Source organism: Phaethon lepturus, unplaced genomic scaffold (genome assembly GCF_000687285.1).
Source record: "Phaethon lepturus isolate BGI_N335 unplaced genomic scaffold, ASM68728v1 scaffold2041, whole genome shotgun sequence".
In the NCBI taxonomy this organism is placed as follows: domain Eukaryota; kingdom Metazoa; phylum Chordata; class Aves; order Phaethontiformes; family Phaethontidae; genus Phaethon; species Phaethon lepturus.
Window position 1 is genome coordinate 52462 of NW_010516802.1, and position 9119 is coordinate 61580.

Sequence of the window (9119 nt, forward strand, 5' to 3'; positions counted from 1 at the left end):
AGTCCTGTGGGGAGCTGCCTTTGGGATGGAAAGATGGGGAACCTCAGTAACCCATACTGCTAAGGCTGCTGACTGCCACCAGCAATTTTGCATGACTCTATAAGTGTGCAGCTAGTTGACCTCTCAACCTGTCTTCCAACCCTTTTTTTCTATGACTATGATCCATAGCTCTTTCCAATACATGTTTTCTGCCCAGTCTTCTGCAGAATGACAAGACTGTGCATCTGTCCACTAAAAAGATCCGTACATTTCCATATACTGTTCTGCCTGATGACTTGTCCAAAACCAGCATCTGGCACCCTGCTCTGCCCAAGATCCAAGACAGCAGGTATTCTGAACACGAAGACAACTGTGCACAAACCTCCTGAAATGAGAAGGAGATCAATACTGTCATCACTTGAAAAGTGCCTCTGTGGAAACAGCAGTTTCCCCAGTTCCCATTTTTACTCTGTGAGTAGCTCAGAGTCACTGACAACAGTATAACAGGTCTGGGTGCAGTTCTGCTTGTGCCATGAAAGCAGATGGCTACTGCAGGTTCTCCTTGAAGACCTTTTATTTGGTAAATGTCATAGGCAAATAAGATGAAGCCTGAATTTCAAAACACTATGTGAGTTTGCTGGAATAGGATTTGAAAAAATGATCTTACATTTTAGAAGCATCTGTTCTAAGCATTTTGTATTGCTGGCCAGCATTATTGTATTTGAGCAACTTCAATTGAAATAATAGCAACAGTTAAGTCCAAAAACCTCCTCCCTTTTGGGGGCAGAGTAACAACAAGAAGGGTAGTAGAAAGAATAAATAGAATAGAGAGGCTGCGTGATCTGAAGAGGTATAATCTAGATTTCAAAGGATAACCACACTTCAAAGGTAGATAGCCTACTGACAGGAACGCCAAAGTACTGGGACAGATTGCTGGTGGATGATGTGGGCCACCGCCTTTGGATGCATATAAGAACTGTCTAGATAAGCATTGCCAGGAAAGGCAGGGAATAGCTGAACCTGCCTTGGGGCAGGAGGATGGGCCAGTTGGCTTCTCAGTAGCTCTGTGGTTTTGGGGTGTTCCCTCTACTCTGTAGCTTATTCACCAATAACACCGAGTTTGTACTACCATGGCCTCTTGTTTTCCTAGAGATTGCTTTTGCCCAGTGCTTATGTAGAGTGGAAATTGTGTGACTTAAATCAAACATACTAAAAGAAAAATACATATGAAAGATTAAATTGATACTAATAGCAATAGTTCCATTTGACTAAGGGATTACCATCTTTCTGCTTATCTGACAACCAAATCTAGATAAACCTTGATGTTCTTAGGGGTAAAGAAGATACAAGAAAATCATCAGCCTTCCCCACCATGCAGCCCCTTGTGTACTTGGCTTCATGTGTTTAACACACAGCTGCACATCCTTCATAAACCTGAAACTTGAGCAAGTTAACAGAAGTTAGGACATGATAATGACATTTCAGTTCCCTCAGTTGCACCCAACTGCATGCATATTTCAGCAATGTAGTCTAGGCCAGAGAATAGATTTCTAGACTGAGAAAGCTAATCATAGACAAAGATGTTGGTGAGAGCCAGCTGGACTGTAGGAACTCAGTTCCCAATGACTTATGTTCAGAACCAGGTACTAGCAGCATTAATGTCTGTAAAAAGCTTGTCTTCTAACGAGAGGGTGCTAGACTGGCTGTCCAAATATGCATCATCTCATGAGAGGTCACACATGAGCAAACCCTGATGAGACACAAAATGGAAAGGTTTCTCAGACAACCCATGTAAGACCAAAGCTATCTTGTAAGAGTTTTAGGAACAATTCTGCATTTGTTTGTTCTATTGCAAAGGGATTGTAAAACTCCACCCAATGAAAGTTATTTTCTACTTGTTTTACTTGGGCATAAATAACGCAAAGGCAGAGAAAGAATGAATCAACCCTTTCTCCATTTCAGTCATGGCATATAAAAAGAAGAGTAGTATTTCTGCGGTGCCAGCCTTGCTCAAATTTGGACAGTCATAGTCTGCCTACATGCCATCTTCTCCTGACGTTCCCACTGCAGATAGTATCCTCTTCAGTTTTTCTGCCTATTGCTAGGTATTGCCTACTACCACATGCCACTCAACAGCTGCAGTTTTTCACCCCCTCCAACATTTCACTGCATACCTCTGAAGGATGAAGGTAATTTCTAAATGCCAGCTCATAAATCAGCATACTGCTTTGGAAACCTTCTGGATCACAAGAACATTCAGTTCATCGTCACCATTAAATCCGATAACAGGAGCAGCTGTTTAATCAAAGTCTGCTGCCTCTTCTATGGCATCTGAAGATTTCAGACTTGTCAGTGCTTTACAAGAAAGTGCAAGAAGATTTAAAGAAAAACAAATGCAGCTTATTCTATACTGTTTCTATAGCTCAAGGAGTGCTTAACATAAAGATGATGCTTAGTCTGGAGGTAAACAATAATTGAATCTCTAAATTCTGATTAACTCACCCAGAGCATATATAATAAATCCCCAATAACTGCATGAGGCCTAAGGATTGTTCTATCTCTTCTCTTTAGAAGCCCTCAGCCAATACAAAATATATTTAACAGATAGAAGTGGGCTAGCGTGCTGTACTGTTGGAACCACATGGAAACACTGGCCAAGTCAGCAATACTCCAGAAGTGATATATTAATTACCACAGAATTATAGTGAACAGAAAGGAAAGATGTTGATTCAAAGTTGATCAATTGTGTCCGATATTAATTAAATTGAGAGAAATCAGTAATAAGGTATCCTGCGCTCAGTGTCTTTTTTAGCATCCTAATGCATTCCAGGGGCAACACTGCTGCCTTCACCAAAACAGAATAAATGAACCTAACAGCTGCTATTCTCATTTTAATCCTCAGAATAGGATTCAAGTTCTGCATAGGCTGTTCTGTCCCTCAACAGAGGTAAGAATTACACTCTGAAATTTGCTGATTTTTTCCTTATGTTATAATTGGGTGATTCCCACTTAAAATAATCATCTAATCTCTGTGATTTCAATTTATATTGTCAAGTGATTACTATGAAAACAGGACTACTAGAATTTCTCCCAACATTATATTTGAGCGTGTTTGATGGCATCTCTTTCCCCATTCTTGCCCACTTAAGCGTTGATCTCTCTTCCCAAAGGACATCCGTAACTCTCTGTGTTCTCTGCTCTTGCCTTAAAGCATGTAGTAGTTCAGAGAGATTTCTGCCCATCAATCTTTCAATCAGAAATTTTTCCATACCACAAAGACACAAAAACCTCAAAGAAATGGCAAATTGCACATCTCTGGAACAGCGCAGCTGAAAAATAAAGGAACCAGTGAACAATGTAAAATGCCAAAGGCTTCGCTTCTTCCTCAGGAGACATTTTCAGTGAAGCAAATACAAAATAATGAAAAGTAGAGAGCCTAAGCCATAGTCTGCTTTAAAAAGGAACCTGCATGAGTTTGGTAAAACCTATGTCTTATAACTGCCTTTCAAAGAGGCCTGGGTAGTCTTTCTCTTTCGGACATATCAGTCCTCACCCCCCCAAAAAAACAACTTACTGTAACAGGCACCATGCAGGATGGCACTTCACTGAGAAATGTAGGTAGGAGAGAAAGCAGTTCTCCTGTTTGCTTGGTGAGGTTATCTAGCACTATTTCCTGTGCTCTTCCCTGATGTGAAGGGTTCATCTTCCAAAGTGCTGAATAAACATGTCCCAGCAACGCAAGCTGTGGTGAAGGTGGGCTACTCCTCTTCATCACGTCATCAGCGGAGTCTGTAACTCGCTATGGCTCCTTGCTGCAACAAGTTGCCTCTTCAGCAATAGTGCTCACGGCTCTCCCTCTACCAGCGCAGGGCCAAACGCTTTCGTGACTGACCCAGAAAACATCAGTTTTTTAAGTGTGACCTAGAAAGGTAACCCCTTTTCCTCCTGTGATACAAAACCAACGATCAATCGAGGCATCCAAATTACACTATTTTAACCAGATGTTGCCAGCTTTTTTTTTTTTTTTTTTTGTGTAAGACCAATACAAAATGGTCTTCTCTGGTGTGCAGTGGGGCCAGGTGTGGGTAACAGGCCCTGGGATATTAGGCTTCTCTAGGAGTATTAGCAAAAGATGGTAACTTACATTATAGTATGCACATTTCCAGGCATTACTGTATGAGAACATTTAAAATGGAGAAGAATCAGAGAATTCCCACAAAATACATCTCATATATGAGGAAATACTGAGAAGATAAAGGTTGAGAGAGTTTAATTAAAAAAAAAAAAAAAGGCAAAAAGCTTCCATCCTTTCAGATAAAGAAATGGGAAGGAAATATAATTTATTTTAAGCAAGACACAGGCAGGCCAAGGGGTTAAACATCGTGGCAACAATTCCTTCAAAAAATAAGGTGTTCATTGGGTGTGTGGAATAATTTTTAAAAGTCCCTCTTCTGAACAGAGTGTTGGTGTATAAATGCTAGGGAACAGCCTGTATATAGATACACAAAGTAACACACTGGCACATATATCCATCCCTCTCTGATTTCAATGCCAATATCGTAGATGGATCTGAATGACCACCACAAATCTAAACTACTGAAGGTACCAAAGTAATGAAAACAGCTCTGTAAGAAACACCTGATCTCCACAGTTTTATTCTTATGAAAGAGCTTATCCCAGTTGTGTTAGCCACTGACGAAATCCTCCAGTACGGTCTTGGAAGGAAGGTACATAGCTACTTTTAGAACTGTCAATGTAGCTAATCTGAGAAATAATTGGGCAGCTTCTTGACATAAAGTAATTAGCCTGCAATTAATTTTTAGCCTGGTACATTTCCACCAATAAGCATCAGGATTGCTCAGTTAAGAAATAGCAGCTCTATTAATGGGCATAGACCCTTTTTCTCCCTTGTGCGCTCTCTTGCCTCATGTCCTCTTCAGAAAGTTGCTTTTAAGCACGGTTCTTCTCAAGGCAAATAAAGCATAATTCATCTAATCAGTTAGAAAGCATGCAGCAGAGCGTTCCTCATTATAGGAAAACAAATGGCTTATGCTTCAGTCTAGAGCTATTACTTTCCCCTGAGTAGAGCTAATGTAGTGGAAATACAGTACCCCTGACCAACATCTAGTAAACAAAACAAAACACGATTATTTAAAGATAAAGACTACAGAAGTAGTCTTCTACTTCTACAAAGAGATGACAGACAGCAAATTTCACTATAGGTCAGCTAAGGCTAATATGTATAGCCAGCTACTTGGGATGTGGTTTCAAAAGGCCAGTTTCCTTGAAAATGGGCTGCTGACAAAGCCTGATGCTTTCTAGCAAGAATAGTCAGATTATGTGTCAGTTAATCTGGAACAGTAAAAGGAGCTCTTTCAGAGCCAGGCATTGTAGACAGGAGCATTAGAAACTTGACAGACATGGAAAAGCTTTCTGTGGTCTGTAGTACCATCATATAGGTGGGTGGACAAGTCACAGACACAATATGGAGCTTTTTTACGTTCATCACAGATGTTTCTTGTGCCCCTGTGTGGTACTTGAATATCACTATCAGCATTTGATGGTATGCTTGACATTTAAAACAGGAAGAAAGTACAGGGAAGAGGGATGGTAACACTTGGAGCTTTTCCTTACGAGAAACCATTTAACATAGTTCTTCCCATGCATTTTCCAGAACTATTTTCCTTCTCATCCCTCCTCCATAGCTACGCCCCATTGTGGGTATAGGTGCAAGGGGAGTCAGTTGCCAAAGGACGGCAGGAGCACTTGGCTCTGACCAGAGTCCCGTCCATCTCCCCTTCCTCAGTTCCTGCCATGTAGAATTCCCTAGCAATTACTTAGGGAATCACTGTATGTACTTGGTAATGTTAATAAGTATAGAGTTATCCAGACACAGGATCCTAATCTGTTTTGCCATATCCACTGCCTTAATTGCAGATTTGATGTTTAACTGCCAGATTTGCTTGGGCACCAGGGAACTTCATGAGTGTTTGCTGAATCCCCAAAGGTTAACCAGCCAGGACAAAAGGCTGTGCCAAACATGGATGCCTACTTCTTGGAGACATTTAAATAAATGAGCATGAAAAACTTTAAAGACATTTAAAGAAATGAACAAAAATGAGTTTCCCATTTGAAAGTACATAAACAAAAATTAAGTTGATTTTTAGAAGTCTATGGAGATTGGTGTACATAGCAGCTAGACAGTGTGATCTCTAATGCATTCTCACTTATAGTTGCATTAAAACACGTTATATATCACAGGTGCAGACCTCCGAGGTTTCTCCTCTCTGAAAATAAAAGTTTCATGTGTATAGACATGCAGATGGTATGGAGTGGGGAAGTGGGATGTAGGCAGCAGCTGCTAAGTGTGCTTTCAGGTAAGACTCCCTTGCACATGGAGCCTTAGCAGGGAAAGAAGGCCAGACAGAGCTGCCCACAACTACACATCTGGCTGACCAGGTGTGCCTGGCTCATTAGATCACACAAAAGGAAAGAAGACACGGTGCCGCCCTGCAAATAAGTGAGATGCAGTCCTGGCTGCAGAAGAGTCGTTCTCAGCTGCGAAGCTTCACAGGACTGATTGATATGAAAAAGAGGTGGCCATCACAGACTTAATACAGCATGATGGCATCATCCGCCAGCTGCAAAACAGCTGACTCAGCACAACACAATCAGTGTCAGCTCTGCATAGCAGTCCTTGTTTATACAAATGATCATATCCTCTGATGGCTGGAACTGGTTGAGCTCCACAGAAGTCTTGAGGTCTGCCTGGTGGTGTCTTCATATGTTAGACCATGCAGCAACTCCGTGTCACTTTTTAGTGAAAACGGAGCTCTGCCAAAAAGTCACCGAGGGATCCCCATGACTAGAGACATTCAGGCGACCTTATCTCAGCCAGACCTTGAGGGCACTTCCTCTCCTGCTACAGTGCTGTTTCCAGAGAGGATAACCAGGTACACTGCCTGTCACACAGATTCTCAGCTAGCACATAACCTGTACATTACACAGTGCTGGTACGCAATCCAAAATTTTGTTTCAATGACAACTCTGTGGATGCATCTGGGCCCTACAACCCCTGTAAGTACATCTGGGAAAGTCTTGAGGTACTCCGCTCTGAACTTGGCCATGCCAAAGAGCTCTTCCAAAGGAATGACTGCAGCAGTTGTGGCAACCTAGGGTGGATGTCCTGCACTTCCATACTCACTTATTTAAGATCCCAGACCTCTTCCTGAGGCATAAAGGAGAGAATGCCATCATGAAGAGGATCACAGGTAATGTGGGCACCAGAGTTCACCTTGATGAAAAGTGTAAGGGACGTAAAAATCCTTTGATGTCACACAAAACAGAAGTTGAACAAATCAAGACAAATGCATCAAATATTAAAAGCTACTCAAATAAAAAAAAAAAACCCAAACATTGTAGTGAGATGGCACTTTGCATAGAAAGCTGAACATCTAGGAAATGAGTACCGTAGAAGAGCAAGTCACTCTTCTAGCATGAACCACACTAGAAGATTCTGGGATGTGAGGAGCAGGCAGTCAGCAAATGGTAAGAGCCTTGTGCTGAACCTCTGCCACCCAAGGGAGCCAGTGAATTCTGTGGACATATCTGTGGACCTGGAAATTAAAGTGTGGCAGGTTATGCCCTGGGCACTGGAACTCAATCATCTCTATTGTTCCACTGTTAGAAGGGTCTTAGCACAATTTTGGCCTGAATCAACTACCAGAAAGATGAACAAGTTCCTGGTCACAAATGCAGAGTTAGCCTGGGGCAGGGGCATTTCCCAACAGATATCCCACATGTGGCCATGACGTTTTGGGTGAAAGGAAAGTTTAATGGCATGAATGCTAGCCATTTCATGCCAGCTAGTCTCGGTGCCTGAAATTCTCCTCAAAAACATTCAATTAATGGTACCTCAGCCTGTCAAATATGTTTCCTTTCCCTTGCTGTCACTTAACTATAATCACATTCTCATAGTAAGGCTCCATGCAGCACACACAGTAAGTAAACAAACTGGAAAATTACTGGGAGATAATCAGAAGATGATGCAATTTATGAGACTAATAGGAAGAGCAGGGACACTGTAAGAAGTGAAGGCACTTGTGAAAAGAGACCAAGTACAGTGAAGAAAAAAACAGTTGAGATTCTAAGAAAACATCTAAGAAAGGATGACTTAACCATTATAAACCGATTTTCTGTAGTGTCACTATTCCAAGCAAGCAAGGAAGTAAGGGAGTTACAAGTAATCCTTGATTTCCATCCAAGCAGCCTTCGGCTTAGGGAATTTAAAACTTCTTTAAGAAGATAGAACCATCTGTCCAAATAGTGTCCAGCTACTTACAAAACAGTGTGTCTCTGCAAGTACCACTCTTACCGGAGACCAGCTGTAATTAATGTCTCTAGTTATGGCCAGTTCTCAGAAGAAACCATGGAAACCCTTCAGAAATGGTTGCAGAAGCCCACATGCAAACCCGACAGCTCTGACCTTCTTTCCGAATCCAACCTCTTCAAATGTTATACAAAATATGGACCGCTTTCTGTATTTGAGACCTCTTTTCACAGTGCTTGGATGAGGTAGGTTGACTCTTGCTGGATGCCAGGTGCACACCAAAGCTGCTCTATCACTCCCCTCCTCAGCTGGACAGAGGAGAGAAAATAAAACGAAGGGCTCATGTGTCGAGGTAAGGGCAGGGAGAGATCAGTAACCAATTACTGTCACGGGCAAAACAGTCTCGACTTGGGGAAATTAGTTTAATTTATTGCCAATCAAATCAGAGCAGGGTAATGAGAAATAAAGCCAAATCTTAAAACGCTTTCTCCTCACCCCTCCCTTCTTCCTGGGCTCAAGTTCATTCCCGATTTTCTCCACCTCCTGCCCACAAGTGGCGCAGGGGGACGGGGAATGGGGGTTGCGGTCAGTTCATCACACCTTGTCTCTGCTCCTCCTCCCTCCTCAGGGGGAGGACTCCTCACACTCTGCCCCTGCTCCAGTGTGGGGTCCCTCCCATGGGAGACAGTCCCCCAAGAACTTCTCCAACGTGAGTCCTTCCCATGGGCTGCAGTTCTTCACGAACTGCTCCAGCCTGGGTCCCCCCACGGGTGCCGTCCTTCGGGGACAGACGGCTCCCGCCTGGGGCCTC

At 42.4% G+C, this 9119-nt stretch overlaps 1 protein-coding gene across 2 annotated transcripts in view; it reads right to left on the reverse strand.

Moving 5' to 3' along the window:
- Positions 1–9119, reverse strand: part of LOC104627794 (fatty acyl-CoA reductase 1-like) — an 81771-nt gene that overhangs the window by 34379 nt on the left and 38273 nt on the right. The window lies entirely within an intron of this gene.